General features: G+C 38.4%; 1 protein-coding gene across 7 annotated transcripts in view; it reads left to right on the top strand.

The window, feature by feature from the left end:
* The window catches only part of LOC103467448 (ERC protein 2), a 154,204-nt gene extending 141,969 nt beyond the window's left edge, over window positions 1–12,235 (top strand). For all 7 annotated transcript variants that reach the window (XR_014088222.1, XM_081609059.1, XM_081609057.1 and 4 more), the window contains one exon: window positions 10,532–12,235. The gene's annotated coding sequence lies outside the window, so the exon portion shown is untranslated. The remainder of the gene's footprint in view (window positions 1–10,531) is intronic.
* The last annotated feature ends 2,555 nt before the right edge of the window (window positions 12,236–14,790 follow it).

Genomic DNA, 14,790 nt, shown 5'->3' with positions numbered 1-14,790 from the left:
TTTAGTTATCTGCATTAAAGGAGCCAGAACTGAAAGGAGATCCCAAACTTAAGAGGCAGTCAATATTTCCACATCAGAAACTTTCATAAACACAGTAAAGACAAGTTTACATACATTACAGTCTATGTTCCACTCTATATCATTTTTGGCTATCATAACAAAGACGTATGTGCTGAGCCAGTGCATCATAACCTGATGCTGTAATCCCACAGCTAGACAGTAAATGTTGAGCCTGAGCCCCTGCACTGTCAGTGTGGATGTCTCTATCAGCGCTTATTTAATGCGTACAGGGTGTTTGGGGCAGTAAATATTACAGGACTATGAGTCGTTTTGTCAGAACCAATGAGGAATATTTACTTTTTCCCCACAGGCAGAGCCAAAGCTGTCACACTGAGCGATGCTTATTTATGATCCTCAGCATCTCCCCTTAGATTTTCACAGGCAGAGCTTTCAATATCTTCGTAGAGTGCTCCAAAGGGTTGTTAAAGGTTCAAGATGACTGTGGACAAAGAATTAAGAATTTTAGTTCTTCTAAAAATTTATTGCAATAGGGTCACGGCACTGTAGAGACTCTTTATAGTTCAGACAATTATCAGGGAGAATTATAAGTGGTTCTGATAATTAAACTATTGGTAGGTTTAATATTTACCACATCCTGTCAGTAGCCACAGTTGCCTATTTTTTTTCCCTAATTCTTTCATATGGTTTCGCTTATACATTTATCTGGTTCCTTCTTTACCTTTTTACTCTGTCAGACTTTACAGATAGAAGAAGTAGACTTTTGTAAAACTAATGCATGGAAGTTAAAGTCTTAAAACTTATAAATATTAAAGTATTCCTTTGTTCCTTACCTCATATGACACAAGCAGATCTTTTTGAGATTTGAAATCTATAAGACAATGTTAAATAACAGGTAGTATGACCTGAAAAGGAGTTTCCATATAATTACCAAATTAATCTGAAGTAATTTTCAGTTGCTGTAAACTACCTACAGGTAGCAGTACAAGTTAGTGGTGGTCAGTGTTTCCAGGTTATATCAATGATGCAATAATCAAGATTAATTAAAATGATCTCAGAGAAATCTGAAGAAATGGTGAGTAGACACCATATTGTTAAATATGTTTAAGTATAAGAAGAGGCCTATTTGATGACAGATAGGACAGAGGTGAGGACGCAACGGTGTGGGTATTTAACTTTTTTCTAGGAGGAATTTTTTTAAATGTATTTTACCTAACTGATGGTGAATAAAGAAACTTTGATCAAATTAAGCTTTACTCTTAAATTTTACCAGGGGTGCTTTTTTTTAAGTGTCATATGAAAATGTTAATAATGAAAAAGGTAATAAAATCCTATAATTTTCAGCTATTTTAACTGTGAGCAAAATGCTATTCATTTGCTGGGTACAAATTTCAATTGAGGTGCAATTCTAAGAATGACCAAGTTAATAAGGAGCTGCCTCGCATATTTCTTGGACATTCTTTCACTTTTTCTCTCGTAAAGAGATTTCTAGTAGACCACCAGGCATTGTAAAAACCTCCCTCTTTGTACCCCGTGTACATCCTCTGTGTCTCATGTCCTAGGGCTACACTGACCTCAAGAGCACCAAACAGACACAGGCAACAACATGATTGGTTCTTCCTGAGACTGGACTTACCTGGCGTTAAGCACCATGGAGGAGCTCTGCCAAAACAAAGACACTTACCCCACTCAACACAATTTTTTTGCTCCGTCTTCTCTGTGTTTGCTGACACAACTTTTAAGTGTGATTGAATATGGGGGAAAAAAAATCTATGAAAATCAGCGCTGAAGCTAATGTGAGAAAAACGGGCACACTAATGCTAAAAAGAAATTGCAAAACTGAACAAGAGGCATTCATGTTCTCCGAGAATGGGCGCATCCTTCACTGTTTGATGACCAAACACAAGCTGTAGCTGACTGTGTGAAACTCTGTCTGAACTTGTTCACCTGAAATACCTGGAGCTCCTGAATAGACATTATTATCAGATTTTCTTGGCACAGCTGTTTCACACACCAACAAGCCTGATCCATACATTAACAAAAAAAAAGCACGGCTTATTTGAGAGTTAAAAAAAAGCACATCTTTTTTGCTTGATTAAAGTAAAATATATGTTTAACTCAGCCAACCGAAAAAATGTGTTTCTAGTCCAGTCCTTACTCTTTTGAATCACATACATTTTGCTCAAATCCAGATTTAAAATTTTATTGAATCAATTTTAAGAAATCTTGCTTTGCATTTTTGCTCCCCATTTGAGTACCGTTTTATGTCGTGGAGAGACAATAAGAAGAGAAACTGAGCTGAACAGTGGGCAATAGAGAGCACATGGATAAACAGTGAGTCTGCGGGCAGTTAAAGAGAGGAAGCAACTACTTGGGTCAGGAGTGAAAACTAATGGGTCAGTGGAGTTGATGTCATCTTTAAAAGACATCAGGAGGGTGAAGAGTTAATTGCACCCCAAGAGAAGTGAAAGTCTCTGCAAAACTGCCATGTAGCTAAGTAAGCACTAAAAGGCAGAAAACAAAAAAATACTGAAATACATTTTTATTCGCTAATGTTATTTTTGTTTCATTCCATGCTTTTTTTCACTTTGTTGCTCAATGTGCATGAGGCATATGTACATCATTATATATTTATTTATGTAAACCTAACTGCAGTGAATGCACCTCAGGGTAGTGGGTCAAACTGTCAAAGCAATCTGAATGCCACCATGCACCTATAACACTGCCCCACCACTGCCACTCAAAGTTTTTTCCCTTGTTCCAGCAGTACCCACATAAGAGTGCGCCACAACTCGACTTGCATCCTTTTTTTTTTTTTCTTACAAATGGGGGCAAGAGGCTGTTACCGTGTCAGTCGGCATTGGCCTTTTATCGAACCATCAGGCTACCCTCAGATTCTCTTTCCAGATGGAGGTGAGATAGGGCTTCAGAGGCCCGGACTCCCGCAAACTCTGAGAGCATGGAGGCCTCTCCTGATCTCCTACCTGATGGTGATGCTTTAATGTGGGTTCAAGTTTCACTCCCCCCTCCCTCCACCCACTCCCTACTCCAACCCCCGTCCGGCTGGGCCTGCGCTGCTTTCAAGATGCAGGCATGTTTGGGCCTCTTAATGTAAGGCCCTGGTTCTGATGGGCCGCCACTGCTCTATGTCAAGGTTAAGCTCTAGGTCAAGGTGTTGTTATGGAGCACAAACTCCTTGCACTCACTATTAAAACCAGGTACAGTGCTGATGTTGTTTAAAATAAAACGTTAACGTGAAAGCAGATGGCACACAGCAGAATTCTTGACATTTTCCTATAAAAAAAAATTAAAAAAACATCGTCAATCACACATTCTCTTTCTTTTCCTCTCTGATATATCATTCCAACAAAAAAGCTTGCAACACTAACAGTGAGATTAGTTAGGGAGAAAATGCTGAGGGCTGAGAAAGCTTGGAGCAGGAGAGCTAGATTTCTAAGCATCTGTTGTTTCACAAATTCAATGTTACCATTAGGCAATTTTATGAAGAAAATCAAAGGTATTTGGGTTTTCAGATGTTAAATCAATATTTGAACTATATAATCAGAATAAGCTTTATTCACCAAGAGTGTGTACACAAACAAGGAATTTGACTTGGGTTCTCCTTTGCCCTCAATAAAGACATATACGGCCTGTCAGTAAAATCTGAACAGTTTGTGTCCAGGATATGTGGGGTCTGCAGAGGTGCTGCTGACTCTTGTCTTGTTCTCGTTACCTGCTGAAAGTCTCTTTCACAGCCTCAACATGTCATAGCAGTTTCTCACATCGCTGTGCTCTGACGTTAAACTTTAGACATCTTACTTTTACTGAAAATAGCTTACCTTGAGTCATGTTCTCATGGTAACAACTTCCAGACCAAAGAGTGTTGTAATGAGTGGATCCTTTTAGTGCTTTGCATGGTGCATTCACTGATAAGAAAAGAGTTTGGATGCTTGGTTTTCTGATCGACCGGTCTCAACTAATCCTCGACTACACTGAGAATGAACTGAATCCAGTCAGAAGGTGATTTGTCATGACATTTCCTTTCAAAGTACCTTGATATCTTGGGATTTTCATGTCTGGATTTTAAAAATAATAGTATTTTTTATTATTTATTATTTATTTTTAAGTCAAGACTAGATGCCATGCAGCTGCACACATTTATGTGTGGGAAGGGCTGCTAAGATATGTGAAAGTAACCTTCACATTAGCAGCAGGTACCGCAGATTAAACCCATATCATTTGTATACTGACACACCTTGGCTGGAATCAAGGAGCTAAGCACCATTCCACACAGTTCTCCATCATTCCTCAAAGGATTAGGGACAAAAAAGGCAGGCAGGCAGAGGAATATGTTGGAGCAGGGAGCTGTTCTGCTGCTCCCCCCAGCTAACACAATATTTACTGTTATTAGGCTGAAATAAAAAGGAGTTTTAAAATGCAATGTATTTTCTTCATTTAATGCCAGATCCCAGTTAATGTAGCACAAGGAGGTAATGAGGCACTGTTCAAACAAAATGAAAGCTAAGAAAAAGCGCAAGCACATCTTACTCACTAAAAGATGGATTCTGTCACTTGACGTGAAGTTAATCAGATTGATACACAAATATATACTTCTTCCAACAACAGTGCACACCACCTAGTGGCGTGTGAACCAAACACACTTCTTTCTGGTTGTGTTCAGGAATGAACTGTTGTGAGTGAAACAATACACCAGCAACTGTTTATGTTCACTGACTCACTCTTCTGAAGGATTGCTGGAGAAGAAGATCAACACTCAAGTGTAATTTGGGGCATGACTCCCCGACGGCTACAAAATGTGGTGATGATGTTTTGTCTGGGGTCTACCTTCGCGGCACAGCTAGAAAGCCGTTATGGATGGTGTTAGTAGGTCTCCTCGTGAAAACCCTTAAAACTGGCATCTGTGAAGCTTGCTCACACTCGCTTGAACCAAGTATGTGTTTGTTCAGATGAAGGAAATTGCGTAATTAGCCACTGAGGAATTGTTTTCTTTCACTCTTTACCCCTCTGTCTGTATCCTTGCACTGGCTCCATCTCTGTTCAAGTCTGATGACATTGGGAGATGGTTCCCATTTAACCTAAGCCACACCCTTGCTCAGCTCTGTCATTAATTGCCATCAGTGGAAGAAAGCGCATGCTTGTCGTGCAGATCCGTTTTAGTTGTTGAAGAGCAGCTTTGTTGAAGTTCAAAGGGGGGAATTTGAAAGGTAGATTTACGGGTGGACATGGAGGCTCCGGGTGTGTGTGTGACTGCGTGTTTTTTTTTTGGGGTAGTAGGGGGTTGTGTCAAGCTGAGTTAGGTGGGCTTGTGTGCCGGGAGATGGGTTCAGGGGTACACACAGGCAGTATCGGTGGTGAAGGAAAGGGGGGGTGTGGACCTGGCATTATGCTCTCTAATTCCAGCAGGCCTGGAGGCCTGGAGCGCTAAGAAGGGCCTCACTGTTGCTCTCTGGATCAGCCAGGTATTGCTTACATAAAAAGCAAGTGAAAACAGCTGTAGGGATAATTAGCTTGATTCTCCATTACATGCCATGAGGGCCAATAACTAAAAAATGGAGTTTTGTTTGGGTTAGGGCTGCGCCTCAACCAGGAGGAAGTTGTAAAAGTCAGGCGGAGAAAAGAAAGAAAGGAGGAGAAAAAAGGTTAAAAAAAAAATTGTGGGATGAAAGAATGAGCTCTTGAAGTAATTGTTGCAGAGAAGATATTTTGTTTCTGGGACAACTTGATGTGCAGGTTAGACTTTCAGAATTACCGTATGAACACAAAAAGGGAGGGATATTTGCACAGATCAGTAAGAAAGTCAGCTCATTTTTGGGCTGTCCCTCTGTTGCACAGCACTTCACTTCACTCCCAATTTTTTCTTTTCCTCTTCCTCATTCCATCTCCTGATATGTTTAAGAGTTCTCTGTGCGGCAGAGAGAGCCGAGTCGAGGCCGGAATCTTTGTACTTGTAATTGAATTTGGTGTGTTTCTCCTTTTGTATCTGTGGGAGTTAAAGAATACTAAAACACAAGGAAAAGTCAAGCAAAGATGGGATCACTCAGACATTGGTGGTCCCCAAATACAACACCGATCACATTAACAGGCAGGTTCTGTCAGTAGCAGTTGAAAGACATGACTCACATGAAGACTTTTAGATACGGTAATTCATTTCTTGTATCATCAAGAACATGTTAACTTTGATAAAGGACACCAACAACTAATCAATGCGTTGTGAGCACAATTTTTAAAACTTGGTTCTAAAAATTTCTCAGTTTTTGTCATTAGTAAAAAATGGATTGGTATTAATTAAGCAAGTTATTGCATTATATACATTTGTGCAATTTTCCACTAAAACTATGAACAGCGTTTCTGACCCACTTTTTTAAACACTATTGTTATTTACATTTTTTCAGGTGATGTTAATGAATCTGACTTGAGACAAAGTGCTGCTGGTTGCATCCAAAGTCCACCCGGTTCTGAGAAGGGTTCACAAATACGTTAAACATGTGTTAATGAAAACAGATTTAGCACATTTCAGAATGGTGCCGTGAGGAAATCTATTTACACTGAGTCCCATTCTTTATCTCAGAAATGATGTGATTTGAATACTTCAACTTAATTTTTTGAATACAACAGCGGGGAGATGAAACATTACCAAAAGAGATGTATTTAGTGTCGCAATGGCCTGGCTCCACCCTGATTCTCTACTTGTGGAAAGCCAAACTGGTTCTTTTATACTACCAGTTAAGAACTGAAAATAGCACTTTCCCAGGTTAAGCACTGGAACCGGTTTAGCGGTAAACTGTCCCATCTTTTACTCAACAAAGAAAGTAACAGTTCTCTTGGGTTTTCATTCAGAATAATCATCAGAATCTGCAAAGAACATTCTAAATATGTTCATCATTTATTTGTCCCTAAACACAAGTTCAACAATTATTAATATGAGAAAGTCTTCACCTCATGTGATCCCACCATCAAGCATGCAGAAAGTGGAGGAGGAGGAGGAGGGAGCAAGACGAGGGCTACACGGGGAGGTGGAGATAGGAATGGCGATTGGAGTTGAGGGAAGAGAGAGACATTGCATTTTGCCATGTAGTATGCTTCTTTTCTGACAGAAATGTTTCTCACAGTATTAATTCTTAAAAATAAAATATGATGCTAGAGCAAAAATGTATATAACATGACGTACTTGGTTTTATTTCTAACAGACAAGCAACACGTATGCCTACTGCTGCTAAAGTAACATTGAGTGTTTCATCGATAACATTCATTGATTGTTCATTTTTGTTACTTGAAAAATTTCATACAGCACTTTCTGTTAACTAGTCTGTTTGCAGCCAGCTGACCAATTCTGCATTACTCTATGCCTCAGACAATCCAGAGAAAATACTGATCACTTTTTCTGGCATTTCAATAAAAGGACTTTAAAATTTAGAAATGCTATTGTAGAAAATGTAAGTTGTTTTGAAATGGCACTGAAAAGAAAAAAAAAAACTCACTCCTTGCTAGAGTTATACAGGCCATGCCTTCTCAACACTAACACTTGTAATTCTTAGTTTGGTTCCACTGGTTTTAAACCCAGCAGGTGTTCACACTTGTATCTTAAAAAGGAACAAATCGATATAATGCCCTCATTGTGTTCTTCAGATCAAGTAGCTGCCTTCCTTACTGCTGCCTTTAACACTCAATGGTGCAGAAAATTGTGGATTGTGACCTTTTGGCTACAAAGGCCGTGATGCTTTTTGAGATGGCTGCTGACTCAAAGGAGCTATATAGATCTGGCCTGCAGTTTAGTGAAGGTCTACTGAATATTTGAAGTACAAAAACAAGGAAATGTTGAAGTTTTGACTTTGATATTCAACTAATTTTTACATTTGCTAGGTCATTTCTGCTATTTTTAAATTTTTAAGCACCTTTTGACTACATGTGCTTCCACTATCAGCAAAGGCCTATTGAACTAACAGGATTCTTAACAGTTAACATGGAACAAAAATTGCTCCAAGTTGCCATATCAAAAGAACTGAGCAAGGTGGTAAAGTAACAAACAAGCCTGATGCACTTGATTGGAGAATTTCAACAACTGAAAGCAACTACCAAAAAAAGAATGAGGAGATAGAAGAGCTGGACTTAATGACATATCGCAAATATGCAAGAACAACAGCAGAAGACAATAAAGGGAAAGATGCACCACCAGATGAATTACTTTCTTTTGAACAGCAGCTAATGCATTTTGCTGTAGTTAAAAAAAAAATTAAGTAAGAAAGTCAACGACTCTAATGATATTGTTATGGCTATTGTGAACGAAGTAATTTATAGCAATATTAAACCTCTCATCTATATTTCTAACAGATTCAACTAAATTTTTTCCTAACAAAATGAGAATCGCTGAGGTGTTTCCAGTCCATAAATGTGGTGTCAAGCTAATATAAAATTATAGACCAATATTAGTGCTACTACAATTTCCAAAAATTGTGGAAAATATATTCACAAAAGGTCTAGACTCCTTTCTTACTAAAAAACAATATACTGAATCCAGTACGGTTTCAGAAACACGTAACCACAAAACTTTAACTGTGATGGAGTTTGTGTAACACATTTCTGCAGCAGTTTACTAGAAACCTAATTTTGTTTCAAATAAAATATTAAATAAGTGTAAAAGACTTGCATCTGATATACTCCTCCTTGGTTAATCCCTCCAGAAATGCTCAGATATTTGGGGAAATGCAAGTAAAACAATTGATGTATTACATAAGGTACAAAAACTCTTTATTAGTCTTATTAATAAAGTTGGATATTGTGAACCAGTTAATAAACTTTTCATTTAAAGTAATACTTTAAAATTCAAAGATACTGAAAATAATGTCTACGACACTGAACCTTTTGGAATCAGAAATTATTAAAGTTAATAGAGAGTAACTATGAATTGTAAGGTTTGTTAATTGAAAATGCTAAAGAAAAGAGACCATTAAAATGTAAAATGATAAAAGCTTGTATTGTGTATTCATGTATGTAAGTAATGTATGTACATTGATGTATATACATGCATATTTAAATATAAATGTGTGTTTATGTACTTATGTAAGTTGTAAGCTGCTGAGTTCATGGAACAGTTTAAGCATGAGCTTAATCCTAGCCTATTCCTTTTTTGGTAAACTATGGATTTGTAAAGTTTTATTATGTTTTCGTCATGTTTCTTCTAAAACAAAAAAAAAGGTCTTTTCCATGTGAGCAGGCGACATTTTCTATGTTGTGCTTTTCGCTTTCCCCGCTGATATAAAAGGCTTTTCTCCGTCACGTGTCTCTCCATGTCTACATAATCAAGTCCAAAAATGTCACACCTAACCTCTAAAAAAACCCAAAATTTCATAACGATTTTAACACTCTGTCACAACATGCTGACATGTAAAATAATCATAGGCCACTAAGCATACACATGCCCATGACCACATGGCAACACACTTCCTCATAAACAACACGAGTGCAGGCGTCACATGTGAGTTTGTGTAGTGAATGCATCTGTTGTGCGGAGGTAGAGAGGTGCTGACAGAGAAGAAAGAGGAGCGGCCTTCAAACGCATCCACAGGCAGGTTGTGCTCTGTGTTACGGCCTGCTAGGGGTCACATTTGTTGATTCTTGGGCCTCAGAATCATTAATTTAAGGGCAGTCAACGGCAATGAAACCTGAGAATAGTCACCGTACCTACGCAATTTCACACACACGCACGCACACACACTCGCGCGCATAGACATATAGCATGGAGTGTGCGCATACACACACAAACACTATACGATGCATAACAAATGATGGCACTTTAATTGCTACAAGTGTTTATTTACCTGTGCATGTAATGGATGATCCCTCTTTGCCTAGTGGCCAATCAGACCAAAGCAGGAAGAGAGTAGACACATTCCTTGCAATTTGAAAGTTCTTTTTGGGGACAACACACATTAGACATATAAGCAATATGGCTTTACAAATTTCCCTATCTTTGTGCTTCGTCTATAGTTTTATCTGTACATTATCGAAGCTCTTTGCAAACAAAGTTTACTTTAGTTCTTTCACAATACCCGCTGTGAGTGACTGATGATAGCATCTTCGGTGATTGGTGGTTATTTTGGGGACTGTTTGCTCAGCCAATGAGGCGCCCCTAGCAAACTAGACATATATCATTGTTTCACAGCCCTCAGGAAAGAAGTGACTTGTTGCTGACTGCTGTGCAGTCTGAATAACAGAGACATTCCAATAGTCTCTGTTCCCTGTTTTCTATTAATCAGCATTTAATATTTGGGCAAATGCATGTAGATCATTCATAGCAATCTCTGGATACTCAACAGGATGTTGAGAAATGATCAGCTATAGGCCTTTATTTTGTCTGAAACCAAATATAATAAAGACAAACCTCTCTGTTTATCCAAACAAGTACACTGGGAAGAAACTAATTTCTGTTTTAGGTGTCTTTTTTTTGTATGAAATTTTTACTAATCCGCTTTTTTCTCAATGTTTCTTTCAACAGATGCATTTGGAATCACAAGATTGATTAGCTTCAGTTCCCAGGACCAGACGATTTGTCTTCGTTTTCAGACCCCATTAATAAAGCACAAAATTTCATCAGATTGGGCTTTTAAATGCTTATAAATATCTACGCCATTGATACAGGTCACATTCGTGGACAAATGCAGTGTTTTGCTGGGGACCCAAGCTCCTTGTGGATGAACCTCATACCACAGCTAAATATTGGCAAGTTTGCTCCTGCCTTCAATTTCTGGGCTGTTTTCAATAGACTGGGACCTGGATTCATTTTGCAGTGCTGTGGTGCAACAGAGGCCTGACTTCATAGTAACGAAGAGTCACAACAGTGTTGACGACTGCAAGCAAACTGAGGCCGAGCCAGATGCGCGAGCCCCAGATCCATACCTGTTCAGGTTTATGTTTGCAGGCTTGTGTTTACTTCTGGAGCTAAATATCAGACGTTTGTAAATATGACAACATGGACCTCAAAATCAACAACCCACTAAGACCTCCTCAATGTATGGTGCCAAAGGAATTGCCGCAGTCCACTGGGATAAATAGAAAAAGATGAAACACCAACTGATTCAACTCTTATCCAAGACTTTCAACACTGCCCACTTTACTTAACGGCGATCTTAGTGTCTTGCAAAAGTAGTCCTGCCCCTTTGGAACGTAAAACACTTCAGTCATGTTACAACCGAAAACTTAAATGTATTTTTTGGGGGATTTTATGGACCAATAAACACTTTTTTTGTTTAGTTTTTTGAGAACCATTTTCTGCTATAATCACAGCTGCAAGGATTTTGGAGAGCCTTTATGATATTGAATGTCTAGTCTCGCCACAGTCTCACAAATGGATTTAGGTCTGAACTTATATAGCATTCGTTTTCCAGTCCACACAGAACCGTGCATATTGGCTTCAAAATTCTGTTTAATCTCCCTTGACTAAAGCAAATGACATCATATTTGCTCTCTGCTCCTTGGTTTGTGGCAAACACACCACTGTCAGTTGGTTCTTAACACATAATCCCAATAAAAACAAACTAAACTGTGTTTGTAACATGATGAAATGTTAAAAATGTTCAAAGGCTATAAATAATTTTTTTGAGGAAAGGCGTAGTAAATCTACTGCACAGGCATTAAAAAAAAAGTGAGCCTTGATGTTCCCACAGAGAAAATGAGAATCCACTTATACTCAATCAAAAAGTCAGAACCTTAGTTTACAGTGAAGAAAAATGCAGTGTTTTTTCTCCTTATTAATGTGTTCTGTTTGGTTTTCTGCAACAGAAGGATCTGAGTGCCACTCTTATTCTTTTCTTCTTTTTACATCTGCTGTGTCTTATACTGAAGAGTGGTGTATTTATTGTCTATTTGATTTTGTGAATTTATGTGACTAACAACACTGAAGTGACTTGCATTCCAAATAATTATTGATTTTTTTCACTGTACTAAAAGTTGGTTTGAAGTGACAATAATTGCTGTATTGTTGTGGACTCAGCAGCTTCACAGTGTGTAAATGACTGAATATGTCCAGTGTATGTGTAGGTGCGTGTGCACGTGTGTGCGTGTGTGTGTGTGGTTTGGTCCTGCTCACTCAGTTGTAGTGACTGTGAAAGTCTGGGGCTAACAGTATTCACCCTTGGCTCATTCCACAATGTTTGGCAGCTTTCAGTTTGTTCACGTTGTTTGAATAAAACTTTTAACTTAAGTGGCAACATGTGTTTTTATCAGGATGACGTCAGAAGCCTTGTTGGTAAATTTCATCACGAAGTTCAGAATTTTCACAGGATTAAAATATCGCCGTCTCCAATGGCAGCTACAACAATGGCCTGCTGCACAGGCTGAAAAAAAAAATATTAAAAAAAAGACGAATTCTTCCTAGTTTTCATGGTCTACCAATTCTCTCTCCCTCTCCCTCATAAACTCAGCCAGATGTTGCCCAGTTTTCTTCCTCAGGCAACATGGGGGGATGGAAGGGGACGTAGTGAGACAGGGAGGTGGAAGAGAGAGGAGGGGCTGAGGGGATCCTGAAATGTGGCTGAGCATGTTTTAAGTGTTCTCTGATGCAGTCACGGCCCCCTAGCATCCAACATGGCTGGAACCAGAACTATGGAGTCGTGGAGGTTTGTAAGCACTTTATGCTAAATTTCAAATGCTAATAAAGTTTCTGTTCTGTAGAAATCATTCTCAGGTTCTTTGTGAAAAATCTGTTTCCTTTCCAGTTGGCAAATATGGAAAAGCAACATTGATCATTTTCACTCACAGGAGCAAAAAGTGGTACTTACTCTTTCCAGCAAATCTATAGTGACAGGTTTTTAACATTACCTTTTGACATGCAACCCTCTATTTTGCAGAAACTATATGGAGCATTAATAAAATGATAAAAGAAATCATGCACTTGGGTAAATTTTGATTTACAAAATTATGCATTTCTACACTAAAGAGGCTATATTTAAAATTAGTATTAGTAAAATTAGTAAGCATCTCAAAAACCCATTAAATTCAGTTTTTTTTAACTGCCTGCAGATCACCTTATTTTGCATTTAGCACTGTAACATGCTAAATGCACTGATCACCACCTGAGCCTCAATGTCATAAATTCTTTGAACATATCAAAGTTTCTACAGATATTTACTATGTCTTGTAAAATACACCTGTGCATGCCATGGAATAAGGTAACTGAGACATAAATATCACAACAGTGACTGAAAGACATCACGGCATCATGCAGATGTTCGGCTAACCTGGACACAAGCCATCACTTGCTTTCCGAATAACATGGCAAATAATTATTAAGTAACTTGGAGGCACTCATAAAGCAGTTGACCCTTTAATGTGGAAAAAATAAATAAAAATAAAGACAGCAACGTCATGAATTAGTTATGTGCCCAGTCGTGACACGCAAGAACCTCTTTGTATCACTCCATTGTTCTCTGTATAGATGCACGTTTAACAATGGGAGCGCATGAAAAGCAACAAACACACATCAAAACATGACAGAATTTGATGTTCCACAAAATAATTTCGCGTCATACTTTTTTCTTTTTTTTTTTTAAACGAGCAAGCATGGCAAAACAGAAAAGAGTTTGACAGGTGCATAACTTAAAAGACGTGTATAAGTTTAGGCTGTGGACATTATTGCAATCAGGTTGTTGCAGCAGATTTTCTTTTTATATTTGTTACAGATTTGTTTTTAAATGGATTTGTAAACAATGTGCATCATCTGTCACCATAATGAATGATTATGGTGTTTTCCGGCTGTTCTGCTGCTCTCAGTGCTTGATAGGTGCCTTCAGGTCATGTGTATTGTGTCTCATCTTCCTTTTGACACTCCTCTATAGAATCTCTATGGGGTCAGGTGGGTTTGCTGGCCAATTAAGCACAATAACACCATTGTCAATAAAACCAGTCTTTGGTAGTTTGAGCAGGTGGAAAATGAAATCAACATGTTTATGAAGCTTAGCAGCATGGGGTGCTGTACCCCTCCTACTGCTAATCTAACACCATTTGATACAAAATCAATTGAAAATATTTATCCTTCCACCTCCATCTCAATAAATGTGAAAATTATTAAAAGTAGCTTTATTTCGGTAATTCAATTCAAGAAATCTAGTTTATTGGCTATTAAAGGCAGAATGTTTGTTTCTAATAAAATTATGGTATAGTGACCAAAAATAAAAGCGTAAAAAAGATTTGTAATAAATAAATGCTGTGCTGTGACCTGCATCATGCAGATGCTATATGGGGCTATTGGCTTATAGTCATGAGGAAGAAAGCTGACATACCACTTGTCCCTGAGACAAGCGTTGGCACAACAGTCAAGAAAGCAACACCACAGAAGATAAATAGTAAGAAATTAAGCTGTTAACTGTGTGTTATGTCCAAACAAGGAAAGGTTAGAGAAATAAAAACACATGGTTGAAAAATAAGCAACAGCGGCAACTGCAGCCGTGAGAAGCTTCTGAAATAAATCCACTACATGCATTTGGGAAAGATTCACAAAGTGTGGACTATGAATGGACTAAGTGCATTAAGAAGCATCACGCTCAGACAAGGGTCTGACTAAAACTTCTTTTCAAATGAAAGATAATGTTGCATTTAATTTGGGAGTTTAAAGTGCCAGAGTCTGTAGGGGTAGAGGAGTGGCAGGAAATCTCAGCTGCCTGAGAACCAGTATGAAGATTCCTCAGTCGGTCTTGATATGGGGAGCTGTGAGATCTCCTGATGTTGGTCCACTGTGTTTTATCAAGTCCAAAGTCAGCA

Source organism: Poecilia reticulata, chromosome 7, assembly GCF_904066995.2.
Source record: "Poecilia reticulata chromosome 7, P_reticulata-male-v2, whole genome shotgun sequence".
Taxonomy (NCBI): Eukaryota; Metazoa; Chordata; class Actinopteri; order Cyprinodontiformes; family Poeciliidae; genus Poecilia; species Poecilia reticulata.
The sequence above is the reverse complement of the archived record's forward strand: the minus strand, read 5'-3'. Positions and strand labels throughout refer to the sequence as shown.